Below are 19,836 nucleotides of genomic sequence, written 5' to 3' on the forward strand. Positions count from 1 at the left end.
AGTTTTGTCCCAATTCTTTAAGAATGACCCCTGAATCAGAAAGGCCGTAGAATAAATAGTTGAAATTACTAAAAATGCTTTAGCATAAAGAGCGAGGTATTTATCTCCTCCGAAATACCTCGCTCTCTATGCTAAAGTATTTTTAGAACCCCTCATATGAGTAATAATCTCTGTTCGTATTAAGTTTCAATGCTACCCCTTCCTTTCATTTGAAAACACGTTTTCATATTTATTTTTTATTGTTTACTTATAGTAATGCTAGAAAATCCGGCGCCCATTTCATTGAATTTTTCTTCCCCCATGACAGATTCCTCCAAGGAAAGATCCTCCAACATAGCCCCCTCCCCTCAGCCCCACTCCCAAACAAAATAAAATCCCCCTGAAAACGTCTGTACACTTCGCAATAATCATTACTATGTGTAAACACTGGTCAAAGTTCGTAACTTGCAGCCCCTCCCCCAGGGATTGTGGGGTAGTAAGTCATCCCGAAAGACATAGTTATTATGGTTTTCGACTATGTTGAACAAAATGACTATCTCAAAATTTTGATTCGTTGACTTTGGGAAACAAATGAGCGTTGGAGGGGGCCTAGATGCCCTCCAATTTTTTTGGTCACTTAAAAAGGGCACTAGAACTTTTCATTCCCGTTAGAATAAGCCCTCTTGTGACATTCTAGGACCACTTGGTCGATACGATGACCCCTGGGGAAAAGAAAAAAAAAACAAACAAAAAACAAACAAACAAATAAACACGCACTCGTGATTTGTCTTCTGGCAAACAATACAAAATTCCACATTTTTGTAGCTAGGAGCTTGAAATTTGTACAGTAGGGTTCTCTGATACGCTGAATCTAATGGTGTCATTTTCGTTAAGATTCTATGATTTTTAGGGGGTGTTTCCCCCTATTTTCTTAAATAAGGCAAATTTTCTCAGGCTCGTAACTTTTGATAGGTAAAACTAAACTTGATGAAACTTATATATTTAAAATCAGCATTAAAATGCGATTCTTTTGATGTAGCTATTGATATCAAAATTCAATTTTTTTGAGTTTTGGTTACTATTGAGCCGGGTCGCTCCTTACTACAGTTCGTTACCACGAACTGTTTGATATATTACCCAAAAGCCTTCACTTTTTTAAATACAAACAAGTTTTTCCTTTATTTTGCTCTTAAAATATATTTATTACGCTTGCATACTTTCCTATAACACCAAACTACCATCAAAGCTTCGTTTTGTTAATTTTAAACGAGTTTTATCTTATTTTTTTTTTCGCTCCTATACTATACTTTTCACACTTGCTTGCACTCCTATAGCAATACACTACCTGAAAGCCTTCTTTTCATTAATGTCAAACGACTTGTGTACACTCCCATAAAAACAAATTACCCACAAGGCTATGGAGAAAGGTGTTTCCGAGAGCCCTCCGCTATCCCTCAAATTCAAAAGACTTTTAATTTCGGCTTTCATTGAATGAAGCGCTTTTGCTTTATATTTTGAGAGTTTAAACCATTTTTTCTGTATTTTAAGATTTGTTTTATATTTTATTATTTATTCGGGTTTTTGTAAATTCTACATAGAGTTTTTTGAACCTCCTTCCGCTTCATTCAATTTTAGAAGACTTTTAAGCTCAGTTTTCTTTGAATTAGGACTTTTTGCTTAATATTTTGAGGGTTTAACCGATGTTTTTCTTGGGTTTATACATATACCACACAGGGTATTTCATGGGGATTTTCAAACCCCCTTCCATTTTACTCAATTTTTGAAGGCTTTTAAGTTTTGCTTTCTTTGAATTAGGCCTTTTTGGTTTACATTTTGAACGTTTTTAACCGATTTTTTTTTGTATTTTAAGATTTATTTCATTTTTTTTTACATTATTTTCTAAGGTGTATACATATCCCACATATGTTTTTCACGGTTGTTTTCGAGGGCCCTTCACTCTCACTTTTTTAAACAAGGCTTTTAAGTTTGACTCTCTTTGAATTAAGCCTTATTGTTTACACTTTCTTCACGAGGGGCCTTGTCAAGGGGTCCATGGAAGGGATTTCTCTACATGAATAGATTGGCATCTTCAACATATACCAGAAAAAACGGCCGCTGTGGAATTTGAAGCGCTTTAATGGATATAATAGGCGTTTTTTTTATTGCTTTCTTGCCGACGGGTGTGTTTATCAAACCCACTCTCGAAAAAGTACAATAGATGAATGAAAGACAAGTAAGATTGTATTTTTCTGCCAAAATTCTTTCCTCTGTCTTAAAAAAGAAATGAAACACATAGATACATAAAAATGCTAATTATGAAAAATCAAAAAAGCATTATACAAAAAAAAAAAAAAATAAAAAGTAAAATCGCTATAGTATGTTACAACTTAAATTTATAATACAAAAAATATACATTAAAAAGTGAAATTCATTATAATAAAATGTTAAAAACTTAAATTTATAATACAAAAACATTAAAAATTCAAAATTCGTTATAGTAAAACCTTAAATTCCTTGAAAAAATTAAATGCTCATTTCTTTCAAAAGGCCTTTACCCCCTCCCTTTGTCGCCCGGCTGAAGCTCTTGCCCCCTTCCCGGAACGGGTAGGTGAACAACCCCCCTTCCCTGCAGCTCCCACCCGCTGGCTGAAGACCCCTTCGTGCTGAGCTTGTGACCTTACTGCAGAGACCTCACTCAATGAAGCCTTTTGGGTAGTTTGATGTAATAGGAGTATACACAAGTGTGGAAAGTATGGTTTAGGGGTGAAATAAAGAAAAAAACTCGTTTGAAATTAATCAATGAAGGTTTGTGGGTAGTTTGATTTTACAAGAGTTTACGCAAGAATAAATAGTTTAGTGTAGGAGTGAAATAAAGAAAAAGGCTCGTTTGGAACTAATAATGATTTTTTTTGGGGGTAGTTTTGTGTTATAGGAGTGTGTGCAAGCGTGAAAAATGTGGCTTAGGAGTGAAATAAAGAAAAAAACTCGCTTGCGGACTAAAAAATGATACCAGGTTTACAAAAAGCTCTAATGAAAGAAAAAGAACTTGTTCTGAAGATATACAATAAATATTGCGTAGTTTGGTCCCGAAGTGTGTTTTGAAATGCGGTAGATCTGTGGTTCCAAAAATCTTAGCTTTAAATAGGGCCATGTTTATCATATGTGATGTCATACACCGTAAGCTTGCGAAATACCCGAAATAAGCTTGCGAAATATGGTGGGGTCTCTACCAAAGTGTACTGAAGGCTGGCCCCCTCTAGAAGGGCTTATGCCATAAAACAAACTCTCAAATCTGAGTTTGATCAATCACAAAATAACAAAAATCGGAAAAAAAGATTTATGTAAAATTCATTAAGTTTATTGTTACCCTTCAAAGGATAAGAGACTGAGAAAATTTGCGTTATTTTTTGAATAAAGGAGAGGGCAGCTATTAAACTTCAAAGATGAAAGATCACGGACGCGTGTTTCTTTGTTTTTTTTTTTTCCAGGGGGATTGAATTAAACCGTTGGTCCTGGAACATCGGAAGAGGGATAATTTAAACGGAAATTAAAAGATTTAGTGCCCGTTTTGAGTGAAAAAAATTGAAGGGCAACTAGCCCCTTTCCCGTGCCCCCTTTTCCTTAAAATTGTCCCGTCAAAATTTTGAGAAAATGTCGTTCAGCATAGTTGCCTTTTGAAATAAAATAGCCCCCCAGCCCTTAAGGGAAGGTTCTTAAGTAATAAAATTTGTCCATTGTGTACGTATGGTGTTAGTTGTTGGGAATTATGGATGTATTCTTTGGTGGGGGGGGGTATATAGTATATATTGAAGAGATTTTTGACGGCGTTAATTTTCCATGTAAAAGGAAGTTTCTATGAAGAAGGATATTTCCGGGGGGTGAACTTTTCAGGGGCAATTTTACACTGAGCGAATTTTGCAGAATTTTTATATGAAATTATTTTTATTTGTCTTACGCTTTGGTTTTCTTATGAATTTGAATTTAACAAGTAGCCGTCCAAGCAAGAAACAAAGCTCAAAACTAATGAAAGCACGAGACTCATATAAACATGCAAAACCATTAATTTGGAGAAAATCCTTTACTTACTACATTTCTCTCAAAAACTTGATCCTAAGAAAATGAATAAAAAAAAAACGCTATTAAGGCTCAAAGTGACATTTTTTTCAAACAGTTCGTGGTAACGAACTGTAGTAAGGAGCGACCCGGCTCAATAGCAACCAATACTCTAAAAACTGGGGTTTTGATATCAATAGCTACATCAAAAGAATTGTATTTTAATGATGATTTTAAATATATAAGTTTAATCAAGTTTACGTATCAAAAGTTACGAGCCTGAGAAAATTTGCCTTATTTTAAAAAATAGGGGAAAACAACCATTAAAAGTCATAGAATCTTAACGAAAATCACACAATCAGATTCAGCGTACCAGAGAACCCTAGTGTAGAAGTTTCAAGCTCCTATCTACAAAAATGTGGAATTTCATATTTTCTGCCAGAAGGCAAATCACGGGTGCGTGTTTATTTCCTTTTTTTTCCAGGGGTCATCGTATCGACCAAGTGGTCCTAGAATGTCGCAAGTGGGCTCATTCTAACGGAAATGAAAAGTTCTACTGCCCTTTTTAAGTGACCAAAAAAATTGGAGGGCAACTAGGCCCTCTCCCACGCTCATTTTTTCTCCAAAGTCAACGGATCAAAATTTTGAGATAGCCATTTTGTTCCGCATTGTCATATTGTCTGCAGACAATAACTATGTCTTTGGGAATGACTTACTCCTCCACAATCCCTGGGGAGGGGCTGCAAGTTACAAACTTCGGCCAGTGTTTACATATAATAATGGTTATTGGGAAGTGTACAGCGTTTTCAGGGGATTTTTTTTTTGGTTTTGGCGGTGGGGTTGACGGGAGGGAGCTATGTGGGAGGATCTTTCCTTGGAGAAATATGTCGCGGGGGAACAGAAATTCAATGAAAAGGGCGCAGAATTTTCTAAAATTACTGTAAAAAAAAACAATGAAAAAATAAACATGGAAAAGTTTTTTCAATTGAAAGTAAGGAGTAGCATTGAAACTTAAAACGAACAGAGATTTTTACGCATATGAGGGGTTCTAAAAACACTTTAGCATAAAGAGCGAGGTATTTAGGAGGAGATAAATACCTCGCTCTTTATGCTATAGTATTTTTAGTAATTTCAACTATTTATTCTACGGCCATTCGGATTCAGTGGTCATTCTTAAAGAATTGGGACAAAACTTAAGATTTAGTGTAAAGAGCGAGGTATTAACGAGGGGACAAACCCCCTCATATACATAATAAAAATTTAAGAATATAAAAGTTTGTTACGTAAGCTAATTCTTAAGTTACGTATATTTTTTACTAATAAAAACATTCGTTAAAAATTAAAATTTATAGTTGCCTTTTTATGTAACCGAAAAATTACAGGTCAGATGGGCTTTCCCCACCCCTTATTTCTCAAAATCGTCTGATCAAAACTAAGAGAAAGCCATTTAGCCAAAAAAAGGAATTAATATGCAAGTTTCATTTTAATAATTTATGTGTGGAGAGCCAAAATCAAACGTGCATTAATTCAAAAACGTTCAGAAATTGCATAAAAAAAACTAGTTTTTTTAAGTGAAAGTAAGGAGCGACATTAAAACTTAAAACGAACAGAAATTACTCCGTATATGAAATGGGTTGTCCCCTCCACAATCCCTCGCTCTTTACGCTTAAGTTTGACTCTTTGCCACAATTCTGCTTTTTAAAACAATTAAAAGCTTACAATTTCAATTGAATCCTTTTTGGGATTAAAAAAAAAATACACAACATCTGTCCCTGACTATGCTCCCTGACCTTGAACTTGGTCAGTAAATCCCTCAGTTGTCAGTAAATGACTCAGTTGGCAAATCTCTCGGTTTGACAGGCTCTAGGGTTCTCGTTTCGTCCCTTATCAGTTTATAAAATCGTTGATGGAAGCCTTTACAACCTAAATTTAACTTAGATCTTTGTAACTTAGATGTTTATATGATTATTCACAACTCAAATCTTTCATCGAAACTCTTACAACTTAAATCTAAATCTTTACAGCTTCAATCTTTGACGTCTTAAGTCATCTCCCTGAGCTTTGTCAGTCCCTGACCAAGCTCATTGACCGGAACCGAACCTTTCCCAATATAGACCTCAAATTCATTGATGATTCCGCTGGCCAATGCACGACTGAATATCTTGATTCCCCAGGAGTGGGGTTTGTCCTTGAGGTATTGATTGAAGCTTGAGGTATTGATTGAAATATTCCTCATAAGGGAACATTTGCTCGTCAATACGCTGCCTTTCCTCCGCGGGGATGTTGTTTAGATTTGCTCGCAGTCTGTCTTTAAATCGACCAAAGTTTGAAAAGAGAGTCGTAGCCGTCTTGAACTTTTGGAATAGCAAGGTGGCTATCGTTTGAATGAAAAAATCTTCGAAGGGTATCGAACCAGTATCTGGACATGACATCTGCAATAAGGGGAAACCTTGTAGCTTTCTCCCAGTCTTGAGACAATGTGGGTCGTTTTATTATGCCCATAAGCATATGGATCCTCAGGTGCTGTCTCATTTCTTTGCGGGTGACTCTCAGTCGGGAAACCTCACCCTACGTCACATACAAATTGGACGAAAAACAAGGCCTTCGACCATGTCATCGTCAAACATCTGCTTGAAATATTCAACAGGGGTTGTAATTCCCGGAGGAAGTGGACGAAGAAAAGATTTCCATGTTACATCGGGTGATTCAAAGTTTTGTCTTCTCCATCTAAATTCTCCTGAAGATGAAGATTGGAAAAAGGGTGGTGGTGTAGATACACTTCGGCTGACGATGTGTACGTGAGTTAACGACGATAAAGGTAAATCATCTTTATCAACGTCGTATCAAGGGAGGAGTGAACAATGGGGTTCCAGTCAGTATCGTTCTCATCTTCATCATGGTTAAGGTCCTCATCGTCTTCGATTTCCAGATCAAACAGTTCTCCATCTGGTTCAAGAATATACTCAGCTGTCTTAATCTAATAAATATTACACCTACTTTTTTATTGACATGCATTATCCAATAAATAGATTCAAGACTAATCTATTTCGCTTAATTTTATGTGCTCCACCATTAAATATCACAAGAATCAGGAAAAAATCGCTAGTTTTTTGAAAAATAATCACTACCTCACTAACTAGATAGCACAACTACGAAGCTACACAACTAAAAATTCTAAGGTGAAAAAGAAAGATTCAAAAACATACGAAAAAAATTAATAACACCCGCAAAACAAAACCGACTATTATAACATTAGTCTTACCTTTATGGCCGATTGATGCCTTGTGAAATCAAGACAAATGAGTGGCCCTACCGGTGTACCAGAGATCCCCCCTCAAATAATTAACACGGTATCTGCTATCTGATCATATAATTTTTGATTCTATTTCTTATAACTAGATGGCACTTATCCAGCAGTAGACTGTGACTCCAATTAGAATCCTCCGCTGTGAAATGGTAAGAGTGGCAGCCAATTCAGTGATACGTGTTGTGATCAAAATAGAAGGCAAAAAACACAAAAGAAGTAATAGCAGATAAAAAAACACAATCGCCATTGATGAGTTTTTACCCAATACGTTAATATTAAAATCACGCATAAATATAATAGCAAAATTCAGACTAAGAACTTTTTCCAATACACCCGTAAGAATATCAAGGAAAGAACTAAAGGGTCCATTAGGGGGGTTATAAACCTCTGCAAATAGAATGGTTTTCTGATTAATTAGTAATTCAATACAAAGTGACTCAATACTCCTTCAAAATTAACAGAAAGATCTTTACGAACCGAATATGTACAACCATTAGCAATGTAAAAAGCAGGACTTCCTTTAAACATGTTCAACCTAATTAACCGTTTAATCGTATAACCTGGAATATCAACCAATGAATCATTAATATCATTTAAAAATGTTTCACACAACCTAATTACTTTAGGGAATAAATACTACTCACAAAGAAGGAATTTAAATTCATCAATGAATCAACAAAGGCCTTGAATATTCAACTGTGTAACTAAGGACTCACCGACTCCAATTTGGTCTTCAAACAATCTACTTCTACATTTAGTCTCAATTTTATTAACAGCCCCCAAATAACTGTCTTGCCGCATAATCCTACTTCCCTCATTCAATACCTCTTCTAATCTAACGGTTCTTTTTCCAAAAGCTCAAGACGGCCCAACACAGAAGAACCACCAGAATGATTAGATACATCTATTATTACAAGCCAGTTCAATCAAGTGCTCACCTTTATCTGAATACGCCATGATGGCTTGGATATAATCGTAGATTCAGTATTAGGGATAGGTGATGCCAACAAATTTTTCAGCAAAAACATAAGAAAGAACATACGAATAAAAAAAAAAAAAGCTTCACTGCGTAAAGATTGACAAGAACATATAGTAAGTTAAGACAAATAAAATGAAGGCAATCGAAAAAGAAAAACGTTAGACAAAAGGCAATTCTTTTTACTAGAAAAAAAATAAAGCAGCACATGAAAACACACACACAAAAAACAAACAAAGAATGATAACTGGAAAGACCATGCACAGTCTACAATAGACTGTTTTTTCTTGCAGAAGGGTGTCCAGGCAACTTAACGAGAATTTGGCCGCTATCTGACCACCCATTTTTAACGTCATATTTGTCCCTTGCTAAATTCATGATGTCACTACGACGTTTAGTGAGAGCTTACAAAACATACATAGATTTTGTAAGCCAAATCTTGACTTGTAATTTTGACAAAAACCCTAGGAACGTTTTCCGAACTATTTTGTGATTGAGATGTATTGTTCATTCTGAACAGGTAAGAAAGTGTTACATCTTTCTCCGATACATTGACACCCATATTTTGGAGGTTTCTGCTGTATTCCTTGGAACACAAGACTGTCAAGCAGAGCATTTTAGTCTTATCCGTCCAACTTTAGTTCAGTTCTTTTGATTCCCTCTTCCAGGTTTTCAATTTCAGTCCCAAGACTTCTAAGTGAGTGTTGGATACTCTAGATTATATTTTAGCACTATAGCATCATAAATTTCACTATTATTATTTGACTAGCCTGTCTAAGAACGCTTCCGTTGTCTTTTGATTTTTCAACTATCTTACGGCTAATATCGCCCTCAAGCCTTTGCTTAATTTCCACAAGGTCTTGTTCTATTGCAGTTAATTCTTCTAATAGTGCAGATGCAGGTGATCGCTCTTGATTTTGAGTCGCATTAAGAGCAGCAAATTCTGGTGACGTTTGGACTTCCTCAAATGCTTTTTTGACCCACTTTGTAGTTTTCTTTGCGGCTTCATCAGAATAATCCTTGAAGGATGCTAGGCTAGCTTCAATGATTCGGTGTTCAGAATACAATCCATAGAAAAACAAGCAGCTAGTACCTCCGTTAGCATCAGTGCCAACTTTTAGGATGCTAACCGGCCATAGCGGGTATCCCCGGAAATTTGCTAAAACCAATTCAAACTGCTTAAATTTGGCCATCATACAAATGAATTAGACCAAGGATCGATCAGCTGTACCTAATACAAGTGGGACAGGCCCAAGCAATAGTCAAGATAACCCTATTGCAAGATAAATGAAAGTTAGATAAACAGATCCAAAACTTATCTTTAAGCAAAGGCTGGGGCTAGCTCTCATGAGAACATCAAAAATTCGAATTCAACTTTTGCGAGTTCAGCTCATCTGCATTACACAGTCTTGTGGTATATCTTAAGCAGATCCAATTTTTCCTTTAAATAATGCTAGAGAAAAATTCGTTCACAGAATAATTAATCATAGTGTTTTTACAATAAAACGAGTTCAAAAAGTGCTTCTTGTCTCGGTCTCTATCAAACAGTTCGTGGTAACGAACTGTAGTAAGGAGTGACCCGACTCAATAGTAACCAAAACTCTAAAACACAGTGTTTTAATATCATTAATTACATCGAAAGAATCGCATTTTTAAGCTGATTTTAAATATATACGTTTCATCAAGTTTAGTCTCACCCATCGAAAGTTAAGTGCCTGAGTAAATTTGCCTTATTTTAAAAAACAGGGAGAAACACCCCCTAAAACTCTTTGTACCTTAACTAAAATCACACCATCTAATTCAGCGTATCAAATAACCTTACTGTAGAAGTTTTAAGCTCCTATCTGCAAAAATGTGGAATTTTGTAATTTTTGCCAGAAGACAGATCACAGATGCGTGTTTATTTTATTTTATTATTTTTTTTAGAGTGGTCGTATCGACCCAGTTGTCCTAAAATGTCGCGAGAGGGCTACTAAAAGTTCTAGTGCCCTTTTTAAGTGACCAAAAAATCAGAGGGCACCTAGGCCCCCTCTCACGCTCATTTTGTCCCAAAGTCACCGGATCAAAATTCTGAGATAGCAAATTTGTTTAGCATAGTCGAAAAACCGAATAATTATGTCTTCCAGGACGACTCAATCCCCCACAGTCCCTGGGGGAGGGACTGCAAGTTACAACTTCGACCATTGTTTACATATAGAAATAGTTATTGGAAAGCGTACAGACGTATTCAGGGGGACTTTTTGGTGTTGAAGCGGGGGGGGGGAGGGTTACTTGGGATGATCTTTCCATGGAGGAATTTATAGTGAGGGAAAAGAATTTCCATGAAGGGGCTGCAGGATTTTCTAGCATTATTTAAGAAAACAATGAGGAAATAAAAAAAAAAATTTTCAGCTGGAAGCAAGGAGCAGGATTAAAACCTAAAAAGAACAGAAATTACGACGTAAATAAGGGGGTTCATCTCCTCCACAATACTTCGCTCTTCAAGCTAAAGTATTCTTAGTAATTTCGACTATTTATTCTACGGGCTTTGGGATTTAGGGGGTCATTCTTAAGGAATTAGGACAAAATTTAGTGTAAAGAGCGAGGTATTGACTAGGGGGCGAACCCCTCCCATATACGTAATAAAAATATAATAATATAGAAGTTCGTTACGTAAGTTAATTCTTAAGTTACGTATATTTATTACTAATAAAATCGTTCGTAAAGAAATTCTAGTTGACTTTAAGTAATCAAAAACCGGAGGGCAACTAGGCCTCCTCCCCCGGCTCCTTTTTGTATCAACATCTTCTGATCAAAACTATGAGAAAGCCATTTAGCCGAAAAAAAAATTAATATGCAAATTTCGTTTGAATTATTTATGTGCAGTAAGCCAAAATCATAAACATGCATTAATTCAAAAACATTCAGAAATTAAATTAAAAAAAACAAGTTTTTTTTTAAAGTAAGGAGAGACACTAAAACTTAAAACGGACAAAGATTATTCCGTATATGAAAGGGGTTGTCCCCTCCGCAACGTCTCGCTTTTTATGTTAAAGTTTGTGTTGTTTTAAAAAGTAGTAGTGAGAAAGAGTCAAACTTCAGCGTAAAGAGCGAGGTATTGCGAAGGGGATAGCCCCTTTCATACACAGAATAATCTCTGTTTTAGTTTTAATGTCGCTCTTTACTTGCAGTTAAAAAAACTTATTTTTTTATTTAATACATTTAGAAACGTTTATTGTGGTGAAATTTTAGATGTATTGTCTTTTTTTCCTTATTTGTTGCTTTAGAACACTTTTAGTTTGGGTTTTTGGAGATGCTCTTCTTCTTTTCTTTAAGAGTTTTGTTTTTATTTACTAGTTTTTCATCAGTCTTTAATTTATCACAATTGATTTCTTCTATTTTTTGCCCAGATTCGAGCTTGGAATTGTCTGATGTTAATTTTTTTGCTTGTCGTCTGTTTTTTTTTTAGATATTCATGTCTTTACTAGATTATATCCTTTTGGCTGATCTTAAGAATGTAGAGATGGAGTCTGTTAATTCTTCTGTCATTTTTCAAATCTTAAGACTTGTTGAAATAATATGTCCAACGGCTTAGGATCCAATTTCATTAAAATTTTCCAACCTTGTTGGCTGGGGGGTTTCGTTTTGCCTTTCATAGTGACAACATCAGAGTGAAGGGAAACAAAAGTTGACAGTTATTTGTATATTCAATAGACTTAAAAGTGCAGTGTAGGGAAACCCCAAAATGAATTGCCATAAAAAAGGAGCTGGAAAAAATGTGCTGATGAAAAAGAAAAGTTATAGTGAAAGAAACCATATGAATATCGAAAAAGGTGAAACCACCTTTTAGAAAGGTTGCCTGATAACAAAAGGCACCGAACAGTGTCAACAAGCTCTTCAATTTCAGTGCTAAAACAGGAAGAAAGTATGAAAATTGTCCAATTAATAATCAAACTGAAAGAAAATGAACAATGCAATAAGATCAGCAAAGTTACCGCGTGCCTTTGGCTTTCCAAAAATTACCAAGTCCAAGATGAGATGAAGATCATGACAAGAGGAGATATTCCAGTTAATGTAACAAATAAAAATGACTTCGATGATTTGAAGAGCCTTCAGTTTATTAACGAATACCCAACTGAGGTATCATCACCAAAAAGCTTAAACCAATTTAAGAAAAATGTTACTTTGTACGAAAACATGAACTTAGAAGAAATAGAAATAGAAAGGAAAAATAAATACGGAATTTCAAAAAATTAAGAAGCTTCTAAAGAAGATAGGGGAGGGATTTGACGCCCACTAAATCTTTAATATTCCAATAATCAAATGTTCCAATACCAGATAAAGTTACTATTGGACCACTAAGTTTTTCTGTCATGCCATGGACACCAAAACCTGGAAGGTGTACTAACTGCCAATTATACGAAAGATCTGTGCCGTAATAGCTCACAGACCTGTAAAAAATGTGCCAGCAGGGGCTACTCCGCTGAAAATTTTACCCAAAATCAAATTAGATGCAGAAACAGTCAGAGCACAGACCACATTAGTGGGGATAAATATGCGCAAAGTATAACAAAGTTCTTGAAATTAGTAAAATTGCATCCAAGAATCAAGTTTCGTGGAGAGAGGCAAAAATGATATATGCTGAAATTGCATGAACAGGGCAAGAAAGACCGACGGCAGTAGAAAACAGCAATCCACCAGAAAATTTACTTCCAGAAAGGGCTCACCCAGAAATATATGCAACTATATAAATCCAGAAAATATAAAAACTCCTTACATGTACTATGGAAATTGTATCAAAACCCAACTTAAATGAAAATTTGAAGATTGATGAAGAAATTAAAACAGCTGCGAAAAAATTGTTTCCCGGAATAATGAGTTTTGACGAAACAGGATCTGAAATAGAAGAAAATTTTTTTGAAACAACCGGGAAGGAATCAAGGGACTAGTCAGAATAACCAAGATAGTAGCGTCACCAGAAACAGCACAATGAAATTTCGGCGATTAAACTGCAACAACTTGAATAAGTCAAAATTATTTTAATTCAAGAATATGTTAAGTGATGAAAACCCTACGATAGTGTGTGTACAGGAGACATGGTGCTCCAACACAACTATTATCAATTTTAAGGGTTATGAAGTGACCATAATCGACCAAGAAAAACAAGAAGTCAACATTCAAAAGGTGGAGGAGTAGCATTTTAATAAACGATAATTATTTTCAAATCGCATAAATTTTAGATTTGACTAGTGATATGATAAACTTAGAAGTCCTTATATTATACGGTAGTAAACATTATAATAATGTGCAAAATATTATAAATGTGATCTTGACCTCATATACCGGAAATTGGAGGGAATTAAGATCCTATGTGGGGATTTTAACGGCCGTTACAGGAAATTATGAATTCGGTAATTTCGTTTCTTCCTCTAATTCTATAAATGAAATTCAGAAAACTTTACGCATAAACCTATATATGAGATGGTATAAAATATTCTGCCAAGCTGTTAAGCCCTGGAACCTCCAGTTTTCTACTGACCATAGTCGCCTTCTTGAAGTTGCAAAAACTTCTTCTCCTAATTATAGACTGACACGAATTGTCGCTGATCACCGTAAATTAAATTCAGTTTGATGTAGAATTAATAAAAGTAATTGTTCCACTTGTGATTTGTGGTGACGAAGAGAGTTTACATCATAAGCATGTATGACGATCAAAAATTTTATGAAATTCATCTTGGGCTCAAAAATTAGCAAAATGTTTGGTATTCATACCTGTGATTTTAATTCATTTTTTAAGCTAAGAATAATTTGTTTTTGATACTGTAGCTCTATAAGAATTAGGAGTTGATATTCTTAATTTTTGACGTGACTGGTGTAAACTCTAAGCAGAACTTTCTCTCCTGGATCGGCACATAAGCATATATTTACTCTGGCCTAGTGCTTTCTTCATACATGTCAGTTTAGAAGCTAACCATTCCTAGAAATAGTCTCAAAATCTGCTCTCTGCAAAATCATCCGTGTTTATAAAGTTTATTCCTCAATTTAGCTTAAATTTTGAGAACATGAAAAACATTTACTCTTCTTCTAGTGACATTAATAACGTTTAGACATTTAGTGAAATATGTGACGTTTTATAGCTTTGGTCAAAGACTACCTGGGACAGAAGTGTTTTTGGTTTACACTTCTTCTTTTATTATCTAGTTGCTTTATTTGTTTGAATTTTAATGTACACTGGTTATATTCTCATACCAAAGTGTATGTATAAGCAGTTGGCTGAAAACCTAAAAATCCAAAATGGGTAGGTGTACATGATTTTTAAATAGTACCTCCTCATTTACGTCATTTTTTCTAATTTTTCAGAATTACCCCCCCCCCAATAGATCGGATACGTTCCAATTATGTCAATCACGTATCTAAGGCTTCTCCTTTTTTTCTTACCGAGTTTCATCCCGATCCCTTCACTAAGCGTTTTCCATGATTTTAGGTTCCCCCCCGAACTCCCCCCAATGTCATCAGATCCGGTCGGTATTTAAAATAAGAGCTTTGAGACATGATATACATCTAAATATCAAATTTCATTGAGATCCGATAACCCGTTCGTAAGTTACAATACCTCATTTTTTATAATTTTTCAGAATTAACCGGCCCCCCACTCTCTCCCAGATGATCAAATCGGGTAAAAAATAGACAGACAGACCGACAGATTTTGCGATTGCTATATGTCACTTGGTTAATACCAAGTGCTATAAAAAGGTTTTCCCCTCCCCAAAGCCTCGCTCTTTACGCAAAGCTTTTTTTTATTGTTTTAAAAAGTAAATTTGTCAAACTTTAGCGTAAAGAGCGAGGTGTTGCGGAAGGGACCCCCTCTTTCATATACGGAGTCATTTCTGTTTGTTTTAAGTTATAATGTCGCTCCTTACTAGCAGTTAAAAAACTTTTTTTTTTATTTAATTCTTCATCTAAGTAGAGTCAATAGAGTCTGTTACTCCTTACCTTCAGTCGAAAAAGGTTTTTTTTCTAATTTAATATAAAAACAGAAAGGTGACTACTTTCATCTCTTAAATCTCATTTATCCTATTTTAGTCTATCAGATGTAGCTATCCTTACAGAAGGACAGGTCTCTATACCAATTTGCTGACTCAATTGTTACTTTCTACAAATTCAGGAAGTATATATTTCTACTTAATATATTTTACTAGGAAATGAGCCGATACACTTTTGATTCAGACTTAAGTATTGCTTTTGTGTTTCTTTTATTTGAGTGATAGATAAACAACATTCGAAATTACTGGTTTTATACGCATGCGTTGTAATTTTCATTTGTCTTAATTACAGATTTCTTGGAAACAAGACATGGGAGACACATATTTCCAATCTAATCGCTAGACACATAGCGCATGCTTCAATTTCCCAGAAACTCAATCATAGAAAAGAAATTTAGCTTGCTGAATGAGGATCATATTTTTTTTTCTTTTGGTTTTGAGGATCAATCGTTTTGTTTAATGGAGGCATCAATGCAAAGTGACCAGAGGAATCAGTTTGAAGTTTTTTAATATAATTAAGTAAATTCACCCAGTTTCGGCGAGGTCTGAAGTTGTTTTGAACGAGTGAGAATGTGTTGTGCTGATCACTAGTCTTAAGAAATACGAAGCTATGGTCTATTGCAACACAGACAATACATCAAGAATTGTCAAATAATCATTTTCTTCAGTGCAGCAATATAACCAAACCACAAGGAATGTGACAACAGAAAATTTTGATTTGTAATCAGCAAAGTGCAAGTGATTCCTTCTCTGGCTAATATTCTCCAAGTGGGTTGTCCTCAACCGGTGTTGGGTAAAAATGGTGCTAAAATTGTCATCGATGCTGGCTAGCATATAGCAGCAGTCGGATATGCCCAAGTAATACCTCATCTTGGCATCCCATCCTACATGCTATTAATACTAGCAAATAACACCCAACCTCAGCTAGCAGCATTGTGGTATCTCCCAGCAAGTACTTGCTTGTAGTATCCGTACTGAGAATGTTATACCCAACCAAGGACAACAACAGCCTATACAATCTATAACTTATCAAACTGCGTGCTTAGTACTAACTCAACTGGAGCCTCAGGGTCTTCCAATGCAATAACCACAACAACCTTGGTTATCTCAGATCATTTCTTTGGGCACAAGGTAAGCTTTGCTACATTCTTTCTATTGACTTGAGGAGGAAGTAAAGATGAATTTATTGATTGTCGCGGTCCAAAAGAAATTCTGAAATATTTTATGAATGAGCTCAAAATATCAATATTGGTAAATGTTTACTTTCATTCCTAATGCTCTGAAGTGGGTATTACTGCATATAGCAAGAATCTGATGATCGCATATTGTTACTTTGTCATTATTAGAGAAGTGCATTCATTTCTGGTTGACCCTCCTCCTCCATGGGGCAAACTAAAAATGCATAAAGTGAGCTTTACCTATAGAGAAAAGCGTATTACTCTAGACAGGGGGTCAGTATTTTATTTCCATTCAACAAAGAGTGATAAAACTAAAAAAAAAAACAACCTCAAAACGAGGTTTATTAAATAAACACAGAATAGAAGAGAAGACCAAGTTATCACACAAGCCACAGAAGTAAAGCATCCATTCACCATAATTTGCTTCCGGTCCATATTGTTACTTGGTCATTATTAGAGAAGTACATTCATTTCTGGTTGACCCTCCTGCTAATAATTGGTAATTTTTTTGTTGTTCATATATTTGACTTATAAAGTGAACATACCCCTTGATGCCTTGTTTTGTGTTCTTTACAAACATAACAAGTGCTTCAATTGCAAGTTCAAATTTAAGTGCTTTTTGAGCTCTTGAAAATTTGTTAGCTTAGGTCAAAAAGTGCTTAAGTTTGAACTAGCAATATAAGCAATTATTATACTTGTAAAGAACATATAAAAAGGCATCAAGTGGTAAATTCACTTTATTTGTAAGTCAAAATGTAAACAAAAAAAATTTACTCCCAACCTGCCTAATTTGCAAATATATAGCCCAAATTATATATTTTCAATGTATTCTGCCACCTTTTAGCCTAGTTGTTTTTCTTTTGCCACAGTTGCTTCAATTCTCAGGTACTAGGGTTGAGGGATAGATTTGCAGAATCAATAGGAAATATGTAATTTCAGCTTTAGATTTCCATATTAGGAGGATTGGGGCTAAAGTAGAGCAGGGTTGCATATAGAACATGTTAGCTATAATTATTATGTAAATAATAAAGAGTCACCTTTTTTTAACAGGTTTTCTTCTATAGGCCTACAGGTCCTTATCTTGGCTTTTACCACATAAGCACATGTTGTTTAACAATGACTGCTTATGAGCTTAACTATGAACCCTTAGTAATATTGACAAGAAATGAGTAACAGAAAAAATGAAATTTAGGCTAAATGGGCAATCAGGAACTAGATACAGACTAAAGGGGGCCAAAAACAGGGCTGTATAACTGGAGTTCAAAGAACTCCAATTATACAGTGAATTTAAAAAAAAATCACTGTATACAACTTATTTTTTAGTGAAGTAAACACTTCCCTTGCTAATTTAGGACTTTAAATTGATTAGCCTACTGAAATTTTCCCATCCTATGCAATTGAAATATTTTCCCTTTTCAGAGCATTAAGACAATCTATCACAATAAAAAAAATATCCAAAGCATCTTGAATGGAATGACTAAAAGAAGACATATGAAAATCACAATCTGCAATCTAACAATTAAACTTCTGGCCCCACAAATTGTATTCGGATAACCAGCTCTGAAATTATTGCTCAAGTAGCTTAGTAGTAACTTTAACTAATATTCCAATAACTTTATAAGATTTTTCTTAATCATTTTATTATCTACCTATCCCACCCAACCAGTAAAAGAAACAACCCACCCACCTACACAAGAAAAAAGCCAGTTTTAATTAGGCTAATAACATAGTTTTTAAGTCTATTTTAGTGCAACCTACCCAACAACATAAAATCAAGCTCAATAATTCACCACACTGGTACACAAAAGTGGCGCCTTCATCTTGGATCCATCTGAAGACATACTCCATGATTAGCTATAATTGAAACTTCTGTCTTCTTTCCGAGTTAACTTGAGACGAACATACAAAATGTAAAAGTTGTTAAAAGTCAACTTTTCATTAAATTTCAGTCAACTTTTACAAATCGAACGCTAGAAGTTAACTCGGAATCGCAAATAAAACGTCGGAATGCTGGTTTCAGTCCACTTGAAAAGTGAATCAAACGCAACTTTAATTTGAAAATTCAGAATAACTTACAACGATTTTTGTGTTTTAAATTCTGATAGAAGTGAAAAGTTTAGAATGTCAAAAAAAGATAATATTCAAGTATTTGTCAGAGTCAGGTAATTATAAGTTCAGTATGCCAGTTAATTAGTCATTCCCTTGAACCTTCTCGGTGGTAAGGCCTAGGATTCTAGAGCCCTGTTCCAACAATTTCATTGGATGACTAGAGTTGGTTTTAGTTTAACTGTGCCCAGCCCCTCTCCTAGTGGATGGATATAGTCTCATCACGGTTGTTCAAAGGAGGAAGGGTGGTCAGTGGGTAAATTTAGAGATGTTTGCATTACTGAGCTGTGAATTAAGTGAACATAGCCTACAACTCAATGCCTACTTTATGCTCTTTCTGAATAAAATAATTATTTTACTCAGAAATTTAGTTTTAAGTCCTTTAGGACACTTAAAGATGATGGGCCTTTTTGCTATAGAAAAAAGCTAAGGTAAAATTCTAGTTGAGTGACTTCTTGCTATCTCAGAAAGGGGTTAGGCTTGGAAAATGAAACTTTCAGGGATGGGTCTACAGGCTAAAGTATATCCTGGGAAGGTATTTTTAAAGTACCCACCTCCACTCCTTCTCCCTCTAGAGAGCCCTGAAATTTGCCTACATGACAGGTCTAGACCTATTAAAATTTTAACAAAACAACATGTTACCTTGATTTTCAGTTACCAGTTGCTTTTTCTTTGCCTTTAGTTCTAAAAATGCAATTCCTGTTTTTTGAGTAGGATTCTAGGCTAAGCCATATCAATGTTGTTGTTTTTTTCAAAATTTAGGAAATGTATTTGTATATCTTTAAAGCCTTATAAATTGGGATTGAGCAAAGTTGTGAAGCTGAAAACAATTTTGCTGTACTTTATTCAAGCAGAAGATCTATTTTGCAAGATTTCACTTTTATAACACACTTATTTTTGAAGGTTATCAAAGGTCAGGGCCCTTGAGAGAGAGAAGGAGTAGAGGTGGTACTTCAAATACCTTCTCAGGATATACCTTAGCCTGTAGATCCATCCCTGAAAGTTTCATTTTCCTAACCTAACCTCTTCCTGAGATAACAAGAAGTCAATCAACTAGAATTTTACCAAAAGTTAAAATTTTGGCTAGAAACTAGGCTAACTATTTTTGACTACAATTCCATTTTGGCAAAGTGTAAAGGCTATGTGTTAGAAATTTGGGTAAAATTCTAGTTAATTGACTTCTTGCTATCTCAGAAAGGGTTTAGGTTAGGAAAA

General features: G+C 35.1%; 1 protein-coding gene across 2 annotated transcripts in view; it reads left to right on the plus strand.

Moving 5' to 3' along the window:
- The window catches only part of LOC136025257 (kinesin-like protein KIF11), an 86,584-nt gene that overhangs the window by 13,327 nt on the left and 53,421 nt on the right, over positions 1-19,836 (plus strand). For both annotated transcript variants that reach the window (XM_065701105.1, XM_065701106.1), the window contains exon 2: positions 15,630-16,468. The gene's annotated coding sequence lies outside the window, so the exon portion shown is untranslated. The remainder of the gene's footprint in view (positions 1-15,629; positions 16,469-19,836) is intronic.

The sequence above is a fragment of the Artemia franciscana genome, chromosome 3, assembly GCF_032884065.1.
Source record: "Artemia franciscana chromosome 3, ASM3288406v1, whole genome shotgun sequence".
In the NCBI taxonomy this organism is placed as follows: Eukaryota; Metazoa; Arthropoda; class Branchiopoda; order Anostraca; family Artemiidae; genus Artemia; species Artemia franciscana.